Raw genomic sequence first — 23,098 nt, forward strand, 5'->3', positions numbered from 1 at the left:
GACCCCTATCGATTTTGGGGTCACTCCATTAAAGGTCAAGGTCACAGGGGCCTGAACATTGAAAACCATTTCCAGTCAGTAACTTGAGAACCACTTGACCCAGAATGTTGAAACTTAATAGGATGATTGGTCATGCAGAGTAGATGACCCCTAACAATTTTGGGGTCACTCTGTGAAAGATCAAGGTCACAGAGGCCTGAATATTGAAAACCATTTCCGGTCAGTAACTTGAGAACCACTTGACCCAGAATGATGAAACTTCATAGGATGATTGGTCATGCAGGGTAGATGACCCCTAATGATTTTAGGGTCACTCTGTTAAAGGTCAAGGCCACAGGGACCTGAACATGGAAAACCATTTCCAATCAATAACTTGAGAACCTCTCGACCCAGAATGTTGAAACTTCATAGGATGATTGTTCATGCAGAGTAAATGACCCCTATTGTTTTTGGGGTCACTCCGTTAAAGGTCAAGGTCACAGGGGCCTGAACATTGATAACCAGTTCTGATCAATAACTTGAGAACCACTTGACCCAGAATGTTGAAACTTCATAGGATGATTGAACATGCAGAGTAGATGACCCCTATTGATTTTGGGGTCAGTCTATTAAAAGTCAAGGTCACAGTGGCCTGTTCATGTAAAATCATTTTTTGGAAATAACTTGAGAACCACTTGACCTACAATGTTGGAACTTAATAGGATGATTGGACATGCAGAGTAGATGACCCCTATTTATTTTGAGGTCACTTGATCAAAGGTCAAGGTCACAGGAGCCTGAACAGTGACTTGAGAACCACTAGGCCAAGAGTGTCGAAATTTAGCGGGATGACTGGACATGCCAAGTAGATGATCCCTATTGCAGCCAACCATCAGTGTTTCTTTGACTTTCGCTCCTGACCCCTATTGACTTCTTGCTTATAGGACTTTGCATTGGGGGAGACATGCGCTTTTTTACAAAAGCATTTTCTAGTCAGGTTAAAGTTTTGATGTACTTTCACTCTATCTCTGTTATTACTGAATGGATTTGATTCAAACTTAAAATAGTTGTTCAACATCATCACCCACATCATATGACACAAGGTGCATAACTCTTGCCCCATTTTTTCATTAATTATTCCCCCTTTTTACTTAGAATTTCAGGTTAAAGTTTTGGTGCACTTTCGCTCTACCTCTGTTATTACTGAATGGATTTGATTCAAACTTGAAATAGTTGTTCAGCATCATCACCCACATCATATGACACAAGATGCAAAACTCTGGCACAATATTTAATGAATTATTCCCCTTTTTACTTAGAATTTCAGGTTAAAGTTTTATGCACTTTCACTCTATCTCTGTTATTTATTACTGAATGAATCTGATTCAAACTTAAACAATTGTTCAACATCATTACCCTTGTCATATGACACAAGGTGCATAATTCTGGGACCAATTTTTCATGAATTATTTCCCCTTTTTACTTAGAATTTTAGGTTAAAGTTTTGATGCACTTTCATTCTGTCTCTGTTATTACTGAATGGATTCGATTCAAACTTAAAATAGTTCTTGAACATCATCACCCACACTATATGACTCAAGGGCCATAACTCTGGCACCAGTTTTTCATTAATTATTCCCCCTTTTTACTTAGAATTTTAGGTTAAAGTTTTGATGCACTTTCACTCTGTCTCTGTTATTACTGAATGGATTTGATTCAAACTTAAAATAGTTGTTCAACATCATCACCCACACCATATGACACAAGGTGCATAACTCTGGCACCAGTTTTTCATTAATTATTCCCCCTTTTTACTTAGAATTTTAGGTTAAAGTTTTGATGCACTTTCATTCTGTCTCTGTTATTACTGAATGGGTTTGATTCAAACTTAAAATAGTTGTTCAACATCATCACCCACACCATATGACACAAGGTGCATATCTCTGGCACCAATATTTAATGAATTATTCCCCTTTTTGCTTAGGATATACTTAGATAGTGTTTTGATACATTTTATCTTTACCTCTCTTATTACTTTAAGTTAATATTTTTGACATAGACTCAGGCTATTGTGCAATATCTTCATCCACAATTGGAGTCATTAAACACTACAGTGACAGCTCTAGTTTTCACAGATGTGCCCAGTTTCACTATCCAGCATCGAAATAATCGAGCGCACTGTCTCCTGTGACAGCTCTTGTTTATTATCTACTTTAGTATATACCAAAGCAGAAAGTTTCTGCCAAAAGACCACATTTTTTAAGTATCTTCGCCCCATGTGGTTCTGGGACGATCTATGTATGAAAAGAATTGGAACCACTGCCTTACCCTTGCATGATTGTAAGAGGCGACTAATAGGGTCTTAACACTTGGTTTAGCAGTAACTCTGTGATTCCAGCAGGTATGCAAATTTTGATTCCATACCTCATGTTTTTATTTCGATGTAAATGAGATGTGGAACCAAAATTTGTAGTCCTGTTTGGCGCCATATAACCTATACTGTGTTGGTAAGCCGTTAAACCCAAATAAATAAATAAATTTAAGTATCTTCAATTTATAAAAAAAAAATCAACTCTTTTTACACAGACATCAAAACATTGAGATAAAAATAAAAACCTCAATTGAGGTAAGCTAACCCATAAGTCTTATAATAAGCCTAATCATCTAGGCAGCTTAGACCCTATAATACTGAGCTATCTGCTGAAGTACATTCATCCAGTATTATGCAGAAAGTGAGACTTTCTGCATGAGTCTCTTGTATGATTGTTTAAAAAACAAGAGCTGTCCATAAGACAGCCAAGCTCGACTATTAGAAATATTGTCCCAGAAGCAGGAAAATATTACCCAAACAGGTTAAATATCAAAATAGTTTTAAGTTCAAAAGGGGACATAATTTTACCATATCAGAGTTATGGGACTTGCTGCTATCAACTAGTTTCATAACCCCGAAGGCACATGTGAAGTTTCAATTCAATATCTATTAGTTTTGGAGATAGTAACTTGCATGTTAAACTTTAACCAGAATTTTCTAAGTCCAAAAGAGGGCATAATTTGCTCAAAAAACATGTCAGAGTTATGGGACTTGACCCATTGAGGTTAGTAATTGATCTAGAAAAAGAAAAAATAAGTTTCAAATCTATATACCTTTAAGTAATAGCTGTATGTACTTGCACGCAAAACTTTAGCCAGGATTTTCTAAGTCCAAAAGGGGGCATAATTTGGCCAAAATGAATGTCAGAGTCATGGGACATGGTGCTATCAACTAGTTTTATAACCCCGAAGGCACATGTGAAGTTTCAATTCAATATCTGCATTAGTTTTGGAGATAGTAACTTGCATGTAAAACTTTAACCAGAATTTTCTAAGTCCAAAAGGGGGCATAATTTGCTCAAAATACATGTCAGAGTTATGGACTTGATCCATTGAGGTTAGTAATTGATCTAGAAAAAGAAAAAATAAGTTTCAAATCTATATACCTTTAAGTAATAGCTGTATGTACTTGCACGCAAAACTTTAGCCAGGATTTTCTAAGTCCAAAAGGGGCATAATTTGGCCAAAATGAATGTCAGAGTTATGGGACTTGGTGCTATCAACTAGTTTATAACCCCAAAGACACGTGTGAAGTTTCAATTCAATATCTGCATTAGTTTTGGTGATAGTAACTTGCATGTAAAACTTTAACCAGAATTTTCTAAGTCCAAAAGGGGACATAATTTGCTCAAAATACATGTCAGAGTTATGGGACTTGACCCAGTGAGGTTGGTAATTGATTTAAAAAAAGAAAAAATAAGTTTCAAATCTATATGCCTTTTAGTAATAGCTGTATGTACATGCACGCAAAACTTTAACCAGAATTTTCTAAGTTCAAAAGGGGGCATAATTTGGCCAAAATGAAGGTCAGAGTTATGGGATTTGGTGCTATCAACTAGTTTTATAACACCGAAGACACGTGAAGTTTCAATTCAATATCTGCATTAGTTTTGGAGATAGTAACTAGCATGTAAAACTTTAACCAGAATTTTCTAAGTCCAAAAGGGGGCATAATTTGCTCAAAATACATGTCAGAGTTATGGAACTTGACCCAGTGAGGTTGGTAATTGACCTAGAAAAAGAAAAAATAAGTTTCAAAGCTATATGCCTTTGAATGATAGCTGTATGTACTTGCATGCAAAAACTTAACCAAGGTGTGACGCCGACGCCAGGGTGAGTAGAATAGCTAGACTATTCTTTGAATAGTCGAGCTAAAAATTGTAATGTTTAATTTGAATATGCATAGTATTCGAGTTAAGCCCTCAACAAGGTTTTCAAAAAGGGAGAAGATTCGAAAAGGGACCACCTAGAGTATGGTTTTTTGTCACTTCACTCCCTCTCACTAACCTCTATCAATATGTAAAGTATGAAGTCAGTACCTTACATAGTATTCAAGTTGTGGCCAGGACAAGGTTTTCAAAAATGGGAGATGATTTTAAAAAAATGGGACCACCTAAAGTTATGGTTTCTTGTGACTGTACTCCCTCTCACTAACCTCTATAAATATGTAAAGTATGAAGTCAATACCTTTCATACATTTTGTAGTATTCATGTTATGGCCCGGACAAGGTTTTCAAAAAAAGAGAGATAATTGAAAACTGGGGCACTGCTCTTCCTCTCAGTGAGCTCTATCGTTGTGTAAAGTTACAAAATTAATTGGTACCTTCAATACTTTTTGAGGTATCCTCGGGACAAGAAGTGTGATGGACAGACCAACGCACAGACAAAGTGGCGATTATACAAAAGGTTAATAAAAGACAGAAATATCGTTCAGAATGTTTTTTTTTTTGTTTTTTTTTTTCGGGAATATTAGTAGGAAATTACACAATAGCTAATATGATTACCATCTCAGTTTTGGTAAGACTGACATGTACGGACTTGTGTTAATACATTTTCAGAATTCTGTTAAGCGCTTGGATTGCTTGGATTTCTTGACTTTAAGTCAGTATAGTTATAGCTCTTAAGAAAATAACAAGCAAATTCGATGAATTGGTATCCCCCACCGAAAGGGTTTGTGGTGAGGAATGGCAAAAAAATATATCCGGCATAAAGTTAAGGATGTTAATAAGAAGCAAATAATTTCATTAGTAAAAATCAATTTAACAGAAAACAAATGTTTAATTAAAGAGTACATAATAAATGTATGATACTTTGATCCTGACTAAAGAATTTATTTTAAATGGGGTATGCTTACTGTAATAAGCTTAGCTTTTAAAATTAGATGTAGTTAATTGAAATTTGAACTTGAAGTTTAACTGGAACGAAATATTGTCTTTGAGTGGTTTGGCACCAGGTGTTGCTGTTTAACATGTACATTTGAACTTAAAAGAACAGATGTCCTTAAGAGAACACAGGTAAGATATCTTGAACATGACTGAGGGCAAGGTTTGTGCAGTCACAACTTAACATGTTGAAGGTTTGAACATTTAAAAAAAAAAAAAAAAGGAATGGAAATATATATATGTATATATATTTATTTTTTAGGGGGTGGGGGTGCGGGGGAACGGGAGAGGAAACAAAACTTCACATGTTGATTATAAATATTGATGGAAAATTTAAAAAATGGGGGGGTAAAAGGGTGAAGTTTAGTGGGGGTGGGGTGGGGGGGGGGGGGGGGGAGAGGATGCATGATCAGGGATGGGGGGGCGGGGGAACGGGAGAGGAAACAAAACTTCACATGTTGATTATAAATATTGATGGAAAATTTAAAAAAAGGGGGGGTAAAAGGGTGAAGTTTAGTGGGGGTGGGGTGGGGGGGGGGGGGGGGGAGGCAGAGGATGCATGATCAGTGGTGGGCATGACTGGGTGGAGGAGTGAGGTGGGGGAATGGTACAACTTGTATGTTGATAAATAATCATGGAAGGTTTGAAAAAAAATCTAAAATAAGAAATGAATTTTTTTGGGGGGGGGGGGGGGGGAGGGTGGGTTGGGGGGGGGATGGACCAAGGCAAGTGGGCGACCAGGTGTGGGTGCGTAACTTCACATGTTTATAATAAATGTTCACAGAAAAGAATGAAAGAAATTTAATGAAATTCTGCCAAATGGTAAGTTTGTTATGTACAAATATGTGGATTTTTTAGACAATTAAAGGGCAATAACTCTGAAGTTACATAAGAAATCCAAATGAAATTGTGTGTGCACAACCACATTATAGTGCTCTAAATTCTGTTAAAGTTTCATAGTTTAAGGTCAAATATATCAAAAGTTATGATGCAGAAATTGCCATATCTACAGTACCCTATATAGATAACACTAGAAACTTCTAAGGGCCATAACTCTGGTGTTACTTGGGCAATCTGTCTGAAACTTGATGGGCCCCATAATCTCATAGTGGTGAACATGTATATGAAGTTTGTTTGAAAAAAATCTAAAATAAGGAATGAATTTTTTTTTTGTTTTTTGTGGGGGGGGTGGGGGGTCAGGCAAGGGAGGGGTGTGATCAAGGTAAGGGGGTGACCAGTGTGGGTACACAACTTCACATGTTTACAATAAATGTTCATGGAAAAGAATGAAAGAAATTTAATGAAATTCTGCCAAATGGTAAGTTTGTTATGTACAAATATGTGGATTTTTATACAATTAAAGGGCAATAACTCTTAATTTACAAACAAATCCGAATGAAATTGTGTGTACACAACCACATTATGGTGATCTAAATTCTGTTTAAGTTTCATAGTTCTAGGTCAAATATATCAAAAGTTATGATGCAGAAATTGCCATATTTATAGTACCCTATATAGTTAACACTAGAAACTTCTAAGGGCCATAACTCTGGTGTTACTTGGGCAATCTGACTGGAACTTGACGGGCCGCAAGAACTCATAGTGGTGAACATGTATATGAAGTTTTAAATAAATATTCCCAACCATTTCCTAGATATGGCTCCGGACGGATGGACGGACAATGCCAAAACTATATCCCTCCGACTTTCGTTGGGGGATAACAAGAAAATATCAGTGAGTGACTGACATGTTAAGACATTATTCAGACTGAGATTTAAAGGCTGAATATAGATAACATTAATTACAATATTCTAAAATGAAAATGGTGACAATGTCAGATTAAATAATGTTAATTAGTCGTGATGTTTTGCTAATTATTTGACAGGTAACTAGCAATATAAAATTAAATGCCTAAAAGCAGAGATTATTCTATAAAACTGTAGAAGAAAAGTTTAAATAGATCTGTATTTGGTGTGAACTACATTTAGGACAAGTTGGTTTTTACTTCTTTCTTTTTAATAAATAATATCTACAGCTGACAGCTAGGAAAGATGCCTAATCAGACTACAGGTATAACATTCAATTTAATAGAAATCGTGATTTTAATCCCATAAGAGGTATTTTACCTTTTCCGAAGTTACATTAGATACAGGTATTATTAATTCATACGCTTTTTACTTGATTATAAATTTGCCATTTTATGCAGATATCAATTACAAAGAAATAGAGAATGGTCCTTTTTATGTCAACATTAGTCTGGTGTTCATTGGTTTTGGTTTTCAAGTCCTCACCCCACCCACCAGATTTTTGAGGGAATGGGGCACTTCGTCTGATTAATCCTTGTCTGTACATATATCTGGATGACCGTCCGTCCAATTTTTTGTAGTTCTTTATCTCAGAAAGTATTTGACCTTTAAGGGTCATCAGACATATGTATAATTTAATTCATTATAAAAGGCCTAAATTGTGTCACATGTATATCTCAAAAGTACTTTACCTATAGTCATGAAACCTTATAGGAATATTATTTAGCATATGGATTTGTGCACTTTGGGTTTTGTTTGGGATTTGACTCCATCAGACAAGAGTTATGTTCCTTGACTTGGTAAAAACTAGATGTGTGTTCATAGGACATAGGTGCCCCCCACTCCTGTCACTGTACATGGTTTCATGATTCTGGGTGAAATATTTTTAAGACATGCGCAATACAAACTTTGAAGCACTTTATGTATATTTTTCACTAAGTTAAGGACATAATTCTGACTTAGCTGAGTGAAATCTCAAAGAGAACACCAGGTGCACAACTGCGCGTGCTATATATTAATCTTAAGGTATGTTTTATGACTCTAGGTCAAGTACATTTTGTTGTACATGGGACACAAACTTTTTTGACTAAGTCAAGGGCCATAACTCTGGTCCTGCAAAGTGAAATAAAAAAAACCTCACTGCATAAATTCAAAATTCAATTGCTGGATACTATTCCTACATGGTTTCATGACACTATACAAAATGTTTTTAAAGATATATGCTATAATATAAACTTTTAAGCACTTTGTTTACTTTTCACTAAGTCAAGGACCACAACTCTGGTCAGGTTGTGTAAAATCCCAAACAGAACAGCAGGTGTGCAACTTCACATGCTATATAACAACATCCTAAACTTTAATCGAAAACAAATCCTTTTTGAGATACATGTGACACAAACTTGTATACCCTTGATGTATATTTTTGATAATCAAGGGCCACAACTCTGGTCTGACTGACAAAAATCCAGAACAAAATTCCAGATACACAACTTCACATGCTGAATAATATTCCTATGATGTTTTATGACCCTATGTCAATATGTTTTTACATATTTTTGACTAAGTCAAGGGCCATAACTCGGGTCTAGCTGAGCGATGTCTCTAACAAAACTGAATGCTGAATAATATACATCTAAAAAAAGTCAATTTAATATGGAAACATAACTGAGGTAATTATGGCTGTGACATGCAGTAAACTAACTTTCAATGTGCAGAATTATGCAGCAATTATCTGTCATTTTATCTTTAGGTGATCACACAGGTAATTTAGACTGTATGCAGGCAAATGTTGCTTTGTCATCTCACCTACCTGTGCAGGATTCATATCAACAAACCCATTGTTATCACACGAATTCCTACCACAATTTTTGGATATATTTTTAAAGTGTTTTTTTTTTTCAAGTTTTCAGTCCAGTTTCATGAATGATTTTTGCTTAAAAGTTTTAATGTGTATATTCAGTTTTAGACTAGCCTGAAGTTGGCTGGAGGTGAATAGATAATTTGCTATACAACTATGTGCAATTTACCTCCAGTTATTTGAAATAGGGTCACACCTAGTGCCTCTCATGCATGTCTAATTTCAAATAGTGGAGTGTCAAAAGAAAAACTTGTTTCTATATTTAGATTATATATTGTATAGATTTTACAGGATATAAATGTAGTTCATGTGTAACAAGAGAAGAATAAAATATTGTGTTGCTATTACAATATAACGCCCATATTTTTAAACTATACAAAATATAATATCTTATAAACTGTTAGAATTTAATATATTACTGTATTACATTTAATATTTCAGCAATGAAGGGACGGTGAAATTTTTTGTGATAAACTGATAACATGCAATGGATAACCGAGAACATCATGTTGGATTTACTGATGATACAGCAGGTTTGGAACCGTCTCCGCATACAAGCAGACATGTAAACGGTAAGCCTGGTTCTAGAGATGGACATGGCAGACCTCCAAGAGGGGGACCAGGCAGTGGGCCCACACCTGCCACACATCATCATCATTACAGAAAACATTATGAAGATGACCATTATCCCAACATTCCAACACAGATCTATGATAGGTAACTCTTCATTTAATAGGGAATTTGGTCTAGGGTACAAGGTTTTAACTGCTCAAGTCAGTGGTCATGGGTTTGAACCTACCTTTGATCAGAATATCATTTGTACATTCATATAATTATGACATACAAGGTTTTTAGCTAGACTATTCAAAGAATAGTCCAAACCGAGCTATAATCTACTCACCTTGGCGTTAATCAAATTTGTGACAATTAAAAGGTCCCAGAAAAGTCACAAACTAGCTATATAGCGAAAATCTAGCTATATACAGCTAAAAGTAGCTATAAAACCAATACCAATAATGCAAAATATGTCAAAATAAGGTGCAAAATGGTCATAATTATGCCCAAAAGATTCATAAGATGAAAGACAGTTACACAAAACCAAAATGTTTGTATTCACATTTTCAGTATCTGCAGCAATATTTTGCGAAAATACATCACTGAATTTTTCACTTGTGATAATCATCGTAGTATAAGACAAATTTAAAAATGACTTATAGCAAAAACTCGCAGCATGTATTGAAACTTAAACTGCATAGATCTCCATTCTTTGTGATTGTTTTTTGTCTCATAAACCATTTGAATGGGATAATAACTATTTTATATTTGATATTCACATGTTTTGAACAATTGTTATTGGTTTTTAGCTATTTCTACCTATATATAGCTAGATTTAGCTATATAGCTAATTTGTGACTTTTCTGGGACCTGATTAACAATGCCTCCTGAATTTGCTAATGACTTTGATCTCGACAAATTGTATCTCTATAAGGTCAAAGTCAGGATTGATAACCAACCAGTTTAGAAAAGTTGTTCTTGAGTCTGGTCCTTGAATTACAATGTAATCAGAATTGTTAAAATTGACAATAGGTCTCAAGCAACTTTCCAGCATTTGATTGTGGAGGAAGACCCCAGGTGATGCTCCAAGCATTATTTCATCACAGAGAGCACCTGGGTAGAACCATTGACCTTCTGTAAGCCTGCTGGATTGCTTCCTCACAGAAAAGAATAATACATCCCAGAGTGAGGTTTTGAACTCGAAAGTGGTAAGGGACAAGTCAGTGACTTTTACCACCCAGCAATAAGTTAATGAATAAGAAGAGTATTATAAAAATTTATTTGTATATATGGTAACAGGTTGGCACTCTTATGAATGAATATCTCAAATTCAAGCATACAAACAGAAACCTATGGCATCTAATAGTTGTAATTGATTTAAAAGAATTATATCAACCTTCCCAGTGGGGGGTGGGGGGAGACATATTGTTTTTGCTCTTTCCGTCACACTTCAATTCCGATCAATAACTGGAGAACGGTTTGACCTAGAACCTTCAAACTTCATAGGATGGCAGAGCTTATAGAGTAGACGAAGCCTATTGTTTTTGGTGTTACTTCATCAAAGGTCAAGGTCACAGGGCCCTGAACATGGAAAACCATTTCCGATCAATAACTTGAGAACCACGTGACCCAGAATGTTGAAACATAATAGGATGATTGGTCATGCATAATAGATGACCCCTAATGATTTTGGGATCACTCTGTTAAAGGTCAAGGTCATTGGGGCCTGAACATGGAAAACCATTTCCGATCAATAACTTGAGAACCACTTGACCCACTGGCCAGAATGTTGAAACTTCATAGGATGATTAGACATGCAGAGTAGAGACCCCTAATGGTTTTGGGGTCATTTTATAAAGGTCAAGGTCGCAGTGGACAGTAATCCATTTCCGGTCAATAACTTGAGAACCATTTAACCTAGAAAATTCAAACTTTATTGGGTGATAGGCCTTACAGAGTAGATGATCCCTGTTGATTTTTGGGTCACTCCATCAAAGGTCAAGTTCACAGGGGTCATCTGTCAGTCACACTTCATTTTGGATCAATAACTGGAGAACCATTTGACCTACAGCCTTCAAACTTCATAGGTTGAAAGAGTTTACAGAGAAGATGACCCCTATTATTTTTGTGGGTACTAGATCAATGGTCAAGGTCACAGGGGCCTGAACATGGAAAACACTTGACCAAGAATGTTGAAACTTCATAGGATGATTAAACATGTAGATAGATGACCCCTATTGCTTTTTGGGTCACTTGATCAAAAGTCAAGGTCACAGGGACCAGAACATGATAAACAATTTCCGATCAATAATTTGAGAACCATTTGACTCAGAACCTTCAAACTTCATAGGATGATAGGACTTAAAGAGTAGACAATCCTAATCGTTTTTTGGGGTCACATGAAGTAAGGTCAAGGTCACAGGGGCCTGAACATAGAAAACACTTTCCAATCAATAACTTGAGAATCACTTGACCCAGAATGTTGAAACTTAATAGGATGACTGGACATGCAGAGTAGATGACCCGCACTGATTTTGGGGTCACTCATTCAAAGGGCAAGGTCACAGGGGCCTGAACATGAAAAACTGTTTCCAATTCATAACTTGAGAACCACTAGTCCCAGAATGTTGAAACTTAGTGAGATGATTGGACATGCCTAGTAGATGATCCTTATTGGAGCCAACCATCAGTGTCTCTTTGATTTTTTATCCTGTGCCCTACTGACTTCTTGCCTATACGACTATGCATTGGGGGAGACATGCGCTTTCTACAAAAGCATCTTTCTAAATTTAGTTTCATCACTAATCTAAAATTGTAATGTTTCATACTTGTAGAGGAGTTAACTTACCGTTTCCTATGTAACTAATGTATGAGTCCTATAGGCTACTAGTCCTCCCACTTAGCTCAATAGTTAGTGTGCACTTCTGCTAGTCGCGAGTTCAGTTCCTGGGTTAGACACATGTTCTTTTCAAACCTTTAACAGATTAAAGGGAAAAAAGTTATCAAAAATAGGATATAACAAAATATTAAAAGTTTTTGTATTCATGACGGAAAATGTGGCTACCGCATTTCAAATAAAGGCATTATGAGCCTTACACTGCCCGTCGTTAAATACCTGAATGGTATAAAACGCAAAACAAACAAACAATCCTATTGGCTACTTTCGAGGTTGTTAAATTTGTCAGGTTCATAAATTATTTAGAAGCTGTTGTCAAGGTTTTGGCAATCAAATTAAGAGTTAGAAAAAAATTTATTAGAATGTTTTACAGTAAATAAATTTCCTTTGTTGATCTCTGCAAGTACTGTGGAACAATCCTTAGTCACTATTCTGTTGATCATGTTGTTTTTATCTCCTCATTGCCAGTAACAGATCGGTGGTAACAATGTTGAGGACATTTAAGACTTGTTGTTCTAGAAATTTGATATTGAAAGTCTTCGCATATAAAGCATTGCTGAAAGTGTCAAGTGACATGCACCTGACAATGTATGACTGGTTTGAAATTATATATTCATCTGTATAATGTCTCACTGTAAAATAACAGTTGAAACAGTTTTACATAGTGTTGTGGGGAATACAAATTTTGTTTACTTAACGCTGTCTTGTAAAACAGCCTATCTTTATGTTCGTTTAATAGTTTGCTTGGAAGCAGTGGTCTAGCATAGCAGTTTGCTAGTAGTAAACTATTACGTCAGAATTACTGACACGTCAGGATGACACCACCCTTTACTTAGAAAGGGAAAATAAAAACACAAATACTGAATAAATTTGAAAACCAACCAAATTTTTACTTATCTTTCTAAACTAATATTTTACAAAGTGATCTAAATATACAAGTTAGAAAAATGCCAAAAATACTGATAAAGATGACAAATCAGCTTACTGAATGAAAAGATGAAGTTCTTAAAGTTCTGTCAGAAAGTAAATAATAATCTCAATAAATGGTATTATTAAAGTATCTAAATGTATTTTGTGACTGTACTTTTATGACTCTGTTCAAAATTAACAGCAATGTAAATTAGTTATAAATATTTGCTGTAGTATTTAAAGATGAAAATCTAAAACAATTGCTGTTAAAACAATAGAATTTAAGTTACTTAATTACAGAAAATTACTTACTAATTTAGAGAAAAGTTAGAATGAATTTAGTAAAACTCTTAGGTTAAATAAATAGCCAAAAATAAATACAAATTAATTAATTATTAATTACTAAACCCTAAGAGAGTTTTTTAGATGTTGTCAGTCCAAAAAATCCTTACAGAGTGAAGAAATGGCTCTGAAATTCTACTGAGGTAAACTCTTCCAGAATGCATTCAACCATGAAGGATGTAAAGTACATTCTGATTGGTCAGCATTTTTCTGATAAGCCATTCAACATTTATCTTACATATCAGCTATGACCTTGACAATGTTTATGTAAGCTCTTTGTCTTTAATCTAAAAATAGCTCAAAGTTCTTTCATAACTGGTCTTACTAAAAATAGCTGATGGAAATACAAAGTGAAAATACATGTATGTAATGATATCAAATGCAGTTTGTTACAGTAAAGATGAACTGAAAGTACTGATGACTATGAAGTAAATAAGCAATAATAAAGTATCAAATGAATATTCTGAACTGTGTGAATGTGCATGAAGAATGATCTACATAGATAAATCAGCAGTCTTTAATAGACTAGCTGAATGCCCTTAATAGACTAGCTAAATGTCTATGCTTTCAAATCTTAAAATACCATACTATTTGTAAATACAAACATTTATGATAAAATATTAGACTGTTAGATAATATTATGCAATACTGAAACTATGTATTATGTAACATTATGTTGTAAAAATCCAACTTTACAACAACACACTGGTTTTGGGAAAAGAAAAAATTTATTACTTTAAGAAAAGTAATAAATTTTTTCAAGATGAAACTTGAAAATTCAAAAAAACGAAAGCTTGTGGAAATTCAAAGGATGCTAAAACTAAATGTCACATCATACTAAAATATGACATTTTAGCTCAAGAAACAATCTATCTTGGGAGTCATGCATCCATGAGTTATCGATGTAATTGTCATGTCTTGGAATATGAAAAGAAGTACATGTTTAATATAATGTGAGAATACAAATTACAATTATTGTCTTCTTGTTGTCTCTTCACATCATCTTCTTTTACGTCATGTTCGGGGTTTATGGTACTAGTGTGCTGACACAATCACCTTAAATGTTCATTGCGCCCAATGTCTTTGCACTAGATTTTGTCGCATTAGTTTTGGGTAAATTTTTGTCATATTCGGGATATATATAATACTAGTGTGCTGACACAATCACCTTAAATGTTCATTGCGCCCAATGTCTTTGCACTAGATTTTGTCACATTAGTTTTGGGTAATTTTATGTCATATTCAGGATATATAATACTAGTGTGCTGACACAATCACCTTAAATGTTTATTGTGCCCAATGTCTTTGCACAAGATTTTGTCACATTAGTTTCGGGATTACTGATGTCTTCAGATGCGCGTTTATTTGAGAATATATATGTGTGTGTGGACACAACCACCTTAAATGTTTATATCGTGCCCACTGTTGTTAACTTATATTCAGTACGCGTGTTTGTGTGTGCAGGTACAACCACCTTAAATGTTCATTGTACCTAATGTCTCTGCACAAACTGATTTCTCTCAATAGCAAATGTAAACGTAACTTAGTCTTGTAGATGTTGCGCGGTGCTATTCTGATCGAAACACTTTTTCACTTATATATACACTCTTTCTCTTTAACATTTATTCGTCAGAATAGCACTTGAGGAAAGGAAAGGAAACATCACTATATACTATGCAAATGCATTGTTTTTAAATAATTTTTTGTTCTATCGAATAACGAAAACATTTACTCCGTTACATCTCCATTAAAAATACAATACAACAATAGCAATAAAACTATGAAAACTGAAGCATTAAGTAGTGCACATACTTAAAACTTGTAAGTTCAAACTAAGATATTTATATCTTTATATCTTTCACCTATGCATCATGTTTGAATGAAATTATTAAAGCAAAACTCATTGTCAGTCTGTAAAATTATATGCAAGAGATTGTTTTTATGTTTTCATCATCTGATTAACAGTTCTATAAAGAAATATACTCTGTATGTAAATATATTTATCAACTAATCAACAAAATTAAAGTTCACACCATTGTGAAAACTCACAAAAATGCTGTGCGTTAGACTTAGCCGCGAGTGGGGCTATACGCACCAATATGACACGATCGCTTATATCCCAGGGTTACAATAGCAACAAAAATATGTCTGTGATAAACATCCAACAGAGGCCTATAGAAATTAGATCCTATAGAAAACACAAAAATTTGATACCTATTATACCTATATAATGATATCAAGCCCATAGAAACTTAGATTCTATGTAAACGAGCAAAAAATCACTAAGAACCCTAAGGAAGCCTTACAGAGACTCATTCTGAAGAACTTCTCTTAATATGACAGCTAATAAACATTTTCACATATACAAGACATTCTTAAGTAAAACTTTTACTTATCGTATGTAAAAATTGTTAAAATTACTGAAATATATCAGCCTGAATTCTTAGCATGAAAAATTTATGGTGAACATCAATTAATAGGTAAAAGCAAAAATCTTAACATGAACAAACAGAAAATCAAATGATATACAATGATTTACACAAAATTATTTTACACTTTAAAATGGCATGGCATGGAGATGTAACATTTTAAATGTATGATACTTAAAATCTTAGATCACCGAAATCATAAATTGAGCCGAAAGAAAGTGATGTTTCTTACACGAATACTTAGTAACACTAATACTTAACACTGGTCTTTACCACGATCAAGTGGAATATCTTTCATCATCTGGATTGAGCGATATGTAGTTGGTTGCAAAATTGTAGACATCGGCTTCTCTGGGTGATCTGGACATCTTGGAATGACATCATTGATGGTATACATCTGGTGGTTCTTCATGAACTTCTTGTTGACAATTCGATAGTTGATTGTAACCGCTTCAAGGTTTTCTTTGGTAGTGTGTTTCGGTAGAAAACCTGGAGTAAACCATGTAGGAAGATGGTTATGGTCTGAACAGGGGTGGTCTTCTGGATAACTGCCTCTTGGTGATTTGGTGTTTCTTGTTTCTTCTTTGAAGTATGGCTTTGGTATTACAGTCCTCTGGTGTTTCTGGTTTGCCAAAGAAGGTACCATGTTGTAGGTTTGCAGTGGAGGACAGACGAGGCACTGCAGTCTGGTCTCGTTGTGGAGCCTGGTTGGTAGGTTGTGTCCCACTACAGGAACAGGATACAATTGTGGTAGTGGTGGTAGACCATCTTGAAGATAGTTGAATTTGATGTTGGCAAGAGCAGTGGTTTGAGGCGTTCTATGCTGGCTTGCTTGAAGCTTTCCTCTGTGACTGTATAAAGCTTTAAAGGCTGGCTGATGGTTTGTGTTTTCATCTGGCCGACTGCTTGTAGAAGATGGATGAGCAGGTAACGGATCATGCAGAGGTTGGAGTTGTATTGTTACTTCGGTGGTGGTGTTTCTTCTACCTGCTTCCAGTACAGGTCTGTTCCGGTTTGTAGTTATTGTAACATCTTGCAGCAGTGGTGTTTTGTTTGTTGCCTGGTCTTCGTCAGAAATTAAGTTTTGACTTCTGATTTGGTTGCCTGATGATAAAAAGTCATCACATGTAGACGTGACGTGATGGTTCAGTTTGTAGTTGGTGTAGAGCGGTAGGACTGGTAGAGTACTAGTTTCTGGTGCCATCTTCTGTAGTTTTGCTCGGTAGAATGTACGGCTGTTTTGTGTTTCTTGGCAGCTGACAATATCTTGGTGTGACAATTACTGAGAGAAATATTCTTTCTCTATTTGGTGGAAGCCAATATATACGGACAGAATTTTGAGGTTATTTTAGTAAAATGCCTGTGGAGTGCTCAGAAGTCATAAATTTTGAGAGGGTACCTTTTCCAGACAAAATATATAAAATCATCCACACAATGAAGCCAAAAGTGAATTGTGGATACTTAAAAATGTAGAGCACTTACGGACGCTGAAATGAATTAGTTATTAGTTGGCTAAGGACTTCACTTCATGGATCTGAAACTGGGTCTGCTGCAGATCTCAGTGTAATATTGGAGTACTTAGCTTGTACTGCTTGAGGGTCAAGGTCTCTAAAGGGAGTTGGCCTTTATAACTTAAAAGAGAACAATAGGCCAGGGCAGAAGAAAGAAAAGAGGTGTACAGCCATAAAAATCATATATAACACTTGCGTGCTCCAGCTTCCTCAACGTATAGCCAGAAATATGCTCTTACCGCTGTACTGAAATAATAACAAAACGATAAAATCATATAACGCCCAGTTTTACCCGACTTCCACACCGTATAGTCGGAAGGTTGTTAATGCATTTACCGTTCCATCTTATATGCTATTAAACTGAAACTAAGCTTTTTGATCAAACTCACACCGAGCTTCAACCTTACAGCAATCCTTGTCAGTTGAAATAGAACAAATTGCTTAGCACAGTGGAAGGAAGAATAGAAGGGACAAGATAATACTGGATAATACTGTAGTGTGGCAGTTCACTTAGGTATTTAATTGCTGAATTTGCCTTCAAAAATAATTTTGAAAAATCTACTGTTTCAAAAATATAAAAAATTACTGTTTCAAAAATAAGCTGCTTCCAAGTTGAGAAAATTAACAATTTTCGAAACTATCCTGATTCTGACGCCATTGTTGTGGGGAATAAAAATTTTGTTTACTTAACGCTGTCTTGTAAAACAGCCTATCTTTATGTTCATTTAATAGTTTGCTTGGAAGCAGTGGTCTAGCATAGCAGTTTGCTAGTAGTAAACTATTACGTCAGAATTACTGACACGTCAGGATGACACCACCCTTTACTTAGAAAGGGAAAATAAAAACACAAATACTGAATAAATTTGAAAACCAACCAAATTTTTACTTATCTTTCTAAACTAATATTTTACAAAGTGATCTAAATATACAAGTTAGAAAAATGCCAAAAATACTGATAAAGATGACAAATCAGCTTACTGAATGAAAAGATGAAGTTCTTAAAGTTCTGTCAGAAAGTAAATAATAATCTCAATAAATGGTATTATTAAAGTATCTAAATGTATTTTGTGACTGTACTTTTATGACTCTGTTCAAAATTAACAGCAATGTAAATTAGTTATAAATATTTGCTGTAGTATTTAAAGATGAAAATCTAAAACAATTGCTGTTAAAACAATAGAATTTAAGTTACTTAATTAAAGAAAATTACTTACTAATTTAGAGAAAAGTTACAATGAATTTAGTAAAACTCTTAGGTTAAATAAATAGCCAAAAATAAATACAAAATTAATTAATTATTAATTACTAAACCCTAAGAGAGTTTTTTAGATGTTGTCAGTCCAAAAAATCCTTACAGAGTGAAGAAATGGCTCTGAAATTCTACTGAGGTAAACTCTTCCAGAATGCATTCAACCATGAAGGATGTAAAGTACATTCTGATTGGTCAGCATTTTTCTGATAAGCCATTCAACATTTATCTTACATATCAGCTATGACCTTGACAATGTTTATGTAAGCTCTTTGTCTTTAATCTAAAAATAGCTCAAAGTTCTTTCATAACTGGTCTTACTAAAAATAGCTGATGGAAATACAAAGTGAAAATACATGTATGTAATGATATCAAATGCAGTTTGTTACAGTAAAGATGAACTGAAAGTACTGATGACTATGAAGTAAATAAGCAATAATAAAGTATCAAATGATATTCTGAACTGTGTGAATGTGCATGAAGAATGATCTACATAGATAAATCAGCAGTCTTTAATAGACTAGCTGAATGCCCTTAATAGACTAGCTAAATGTCTATGCTTTCAAATCTTAAAATACCATACTATTTGTAAATACAAACATTTATGATAAAATATTAGACTGTTAGATAATATTATGCAATACTGAAACTATGTATTATGTAACATTATGTTGTAAAAATCCAACTTTACAACATAGCATAGACAAGTGCTTTTCGTAGCTTACAAATATATAGGGGTCTCCATGGCCGAGTGGTTAAGGGTGCTGACTTCAAATCGTTTGCCCCTCATCGATGTGAGCTCGAGCCTCAATTGGGGCATTGAATTCTTCATGTGAGGGAGTCATCCAGCTGGCTTACGGAAGGTCGGTGGTTCTACCCAGGTGCCTGCTCGTGACGAAATAATGCACGAAGGGACACCTGGGTGTCTTCCTTCACCACCAAAGCTTGAAAGTCGCTTTAATTGTGTCTGTTCGACATTAAACACAAAATAAATAAATACACATATATATAGTATTATTCCAGGAGTTAAAAAACAAATCTCACCTTTCAATAAAAACCAGCATTTAAAATCTCTTTTTAAAATATCTGTAATCTCTTATCTGTAATATGAAGCCATTAAAAAATGCATTCAAGTCTTTGATAGAAAAGGCACACAATTTGGTAGTTTCATATAGAAATAGGAGTAAACTAGTTGAAAAATATTTTTGCTTTATCAAAACTGTGAGAAGATTTGTAGTCAGACTGGAAGTTGAGGGCCGGAACGCTGCAGGGGGCCCAGGTTGCCTAAGTGTTATAATGACAGTGTTACTAAACTGAGGCAAACTCTATATTAGAATACTGTAATCAATGATACAGAATTTGATGAACTACCAATGTTTTTGCTTGACAATAATGGAGCAATCTAGCCTATATAGAATATATTTATGGCACATTCCTAATGGGAATTAATCAAGGCTATTAAAATATCCGCCAAGCACATCCAGATATTTTTATCTGAAAAAAAAAGGAATTCTTTCTTCCATTACTGTTGATTGACTTGCCAATAATTTTTGCCAGAATCATAATCAATAAAACCAATTAAATGTAGCTGTTTTTTTTGTGTCCCAACAGTATCCCTGCTTCTATCAGCTCACCTGAGATATTGTGATCACCACCGTCTGTCTATGTCATCCAAAGTATATCATCCTTCCCAATGTCCATCCTCCATCCATTCTTCAACATTTCTCATCTCTGAAACCAGGTGGTGGAAGTTGATGAAAATTGGCCTAGGTGTTCCTTGGATGGTCCTCTACTAAATCTATTCAAAGAATTCCATTTGATGCAGAAGTCTGGCTGCCTGTGAAACCAAAAGGAAAAACTTCTAATTTTTTAAAATCTTCTTGTCTAAATCTGTAATGCCCTGAAGATAGGTTTTGGCATGTAGCATTGTGTAGTGGTCCTCTACCCTTTTTTCCCAAGTCATGTCCCTTGGGGTCAGAAGTGGTCCCACCATCGGGCTCACTTATTTTACATAGACTTATATAGGAAAACATTTGATAATCATCTTTTCTATAACCTCAAGCCCTGAAGCTTAGATATTTGGCATGTAGCATTGTGCGGTGGTCCTCCACTAAGTTTGTTCAAATCATGCCCCTTAGGTTAAAATTGGCCAAGCTCAAGGGGTTACTTGTTTTACATAGACTTATACCTCAAGGCCTAAAGCTTACATATTTTGCATACTGATAGCATTGTGTAGAGGTCCTCTACCAAGAAATAACACCCATTTGAGTCAGGTAAGCGATATAGGGCCATCATGGTCCTCTTGTTTGTAGTAATTTTGCTAATGACATACTTTTTTTCTGCATTTGCCATAATTGTTTATCAATAAAAACAACCAATAATGTTTTTAGGTCATGTTTGTATTAAGAATTTTATGTTGGATGTTTTATTAATGGTAAAAATCCTTCAGATGGAAAGATGTATTTATATCTGTAAATATGATCTGTTGTATATGTACAAAATGAATACACAGTGACTTTAATAAATGTCAGAAATGTCAGATATCACCTACATAATAGGTGTAAAAAGGAGACTGCATGAGTTGTGATAAGTAGTCATATAAATGTGTTGAAATATGTACTGGACTTAATCAGCTGAATTACATTCTTGCTGCTTTCTTATATATAAGCCTATTTTGTATGACCCACTAGGAAAATTGTAAAAAGGAGATTATTAAATATTGAATAAATTTCTTATTTTGTTTGGAGATTCGTGACCTGGGATTGATAAGGATGTCTTATTCACCACTATTAGCTGAGCACAGGTAGATATAATAAACATTTAGTCACTACTAAAACTTTTTGAAGTCACGATTTAAAGGTTTTGCATGACTGTACTGTTTATCATGTTGAGAAAAAAGGTTATTAAGTGCTCAGTGAAATGAATACATGACGAAAAGATCATATTTTCAAGTGGCTGTGTGGTTATTCAAATATTTGATGTCAATATGTAGGACGGTGTCCTGTAAACAATATAGAATGAATAGAAAATGTTTAAGGTTATATCCTTAATAATACTTTAACCATGCTTGAGCAAGCAATTTTTTATGTACATTTAAGTTGGTCTCTTGATTTACTCTGTTAACAGTTTTTGAACAGAAGAAATCTTTTGCTGGTAGTCGGTGATCAGTTAAAAACATAGTGCAAATAAAAATGTTTTAAAATTTGTATTCCAGTTGCCTTTAACAGAGTTGTCAGATCTACAGTAGAAGCTAGTTGCCTTTAACAGAGTTGTCAGATCTACAGTAGAAGCTAGTTGCCTTTAACAGAATTGTCAGATCTACAGTAGAAACTAGTTGCCTTTAACAGAGTTGTCAGATCTACAGTAGAAACTAGTTGCCTTTAACAAGGAGTTGTCAGATCTACAGTAGAAACTAGTTGCCTTTAACAAAAAGTTGACCCATAACCCATTTTGGAAAACGAGACATATTATATTATGCGTCTGTCGGTGTGTCTGTCATAATTCATGTCCAGTGCATAACTTTATAACCATTTAAGGTATTGACTTTAAACTTGGCATATTGGTAGATGGCAATAAGACGATGTACAGAGTGCTGAACCAGCTCTCACTGCAGAAAATGGTTCCGTATACGGGAGTGTACGCATTCCGTATAGTCCTTATATACGGGCGGATACGGAAACATTTTTTCCGTATATATGGAACATTCCATATACGGGTATCCCGTATTCTTTGATTGGACATTCATGTTTTTCTCACATGGATCCGTTCATTTATACTTAGCATAAATACGTTTCAACAGTTTATGTCAGTATTCAAAGTTACGGATTGTCAAGGTCCAAAAGTATGTTTAAGGCCTATGTTTTGATCATACTTTCAGGAAAGATACCTTTTATATGATATTCGTATATTAGACATATACGGGACCGTATACTCCCGTATATGCACATATTTTTCGCAGTGTCTGCAAGCCAAAGGTCAAGGCCACAAATTGGGCTGAAAGGTCTAACTTGTGTCCAGGGCATAACTAAATAACCATGCAATGTATTGACTTTAAACATGGCATGTAGGTAGGTGGTGATAAGATGATGTGCACATCAACAGTGTCTTTAGGTCAAAGGTCAAGGTCACAAATTGAGCTCAAAGATAAGATCTGTTTTATTTTTTGTGTAGTTCATAACTTATTAATCAATCAAGATATTGACTTCAAACTTGGGATGTAGGTAGGTGGTGATGAGACGATGGGCAGAGTGCATGTACCAGGGTTGTAGGTCAAAGGCCGAGGCCACAGCGAGGTGAAATCTGCTATCACATTT

General features: G+C 34.9%; 1 pseudogene; it reads left to right on the forward strand.

Annotated features, from left to right (window-relative positions):
* Positions 1-23,098, forward strand: part of LOC123564062 (transmembrane channel-like protein 7) — an 86,243-nt pseudogene that overhangs the window by 4,289 nt on the left and 58,856 nt on the right.

The sequence above is a fragment of the Mercenaria mercenaria genome, chromosome 2, assembly GCF_021730395.1.
Source record: "Mercenaria mercenaria strain notata chromosome 2, MADL_Memer_1, whole genome shotgun sequence".
In the NCBI taxonomy this organism is placed as follows: domain Eukaryota; kingdom Metazoa; phylum Mollusca; class Bivalvia; order Venerida; family Veneridae; genus Mercenaria; species Mercenaria mercenaria.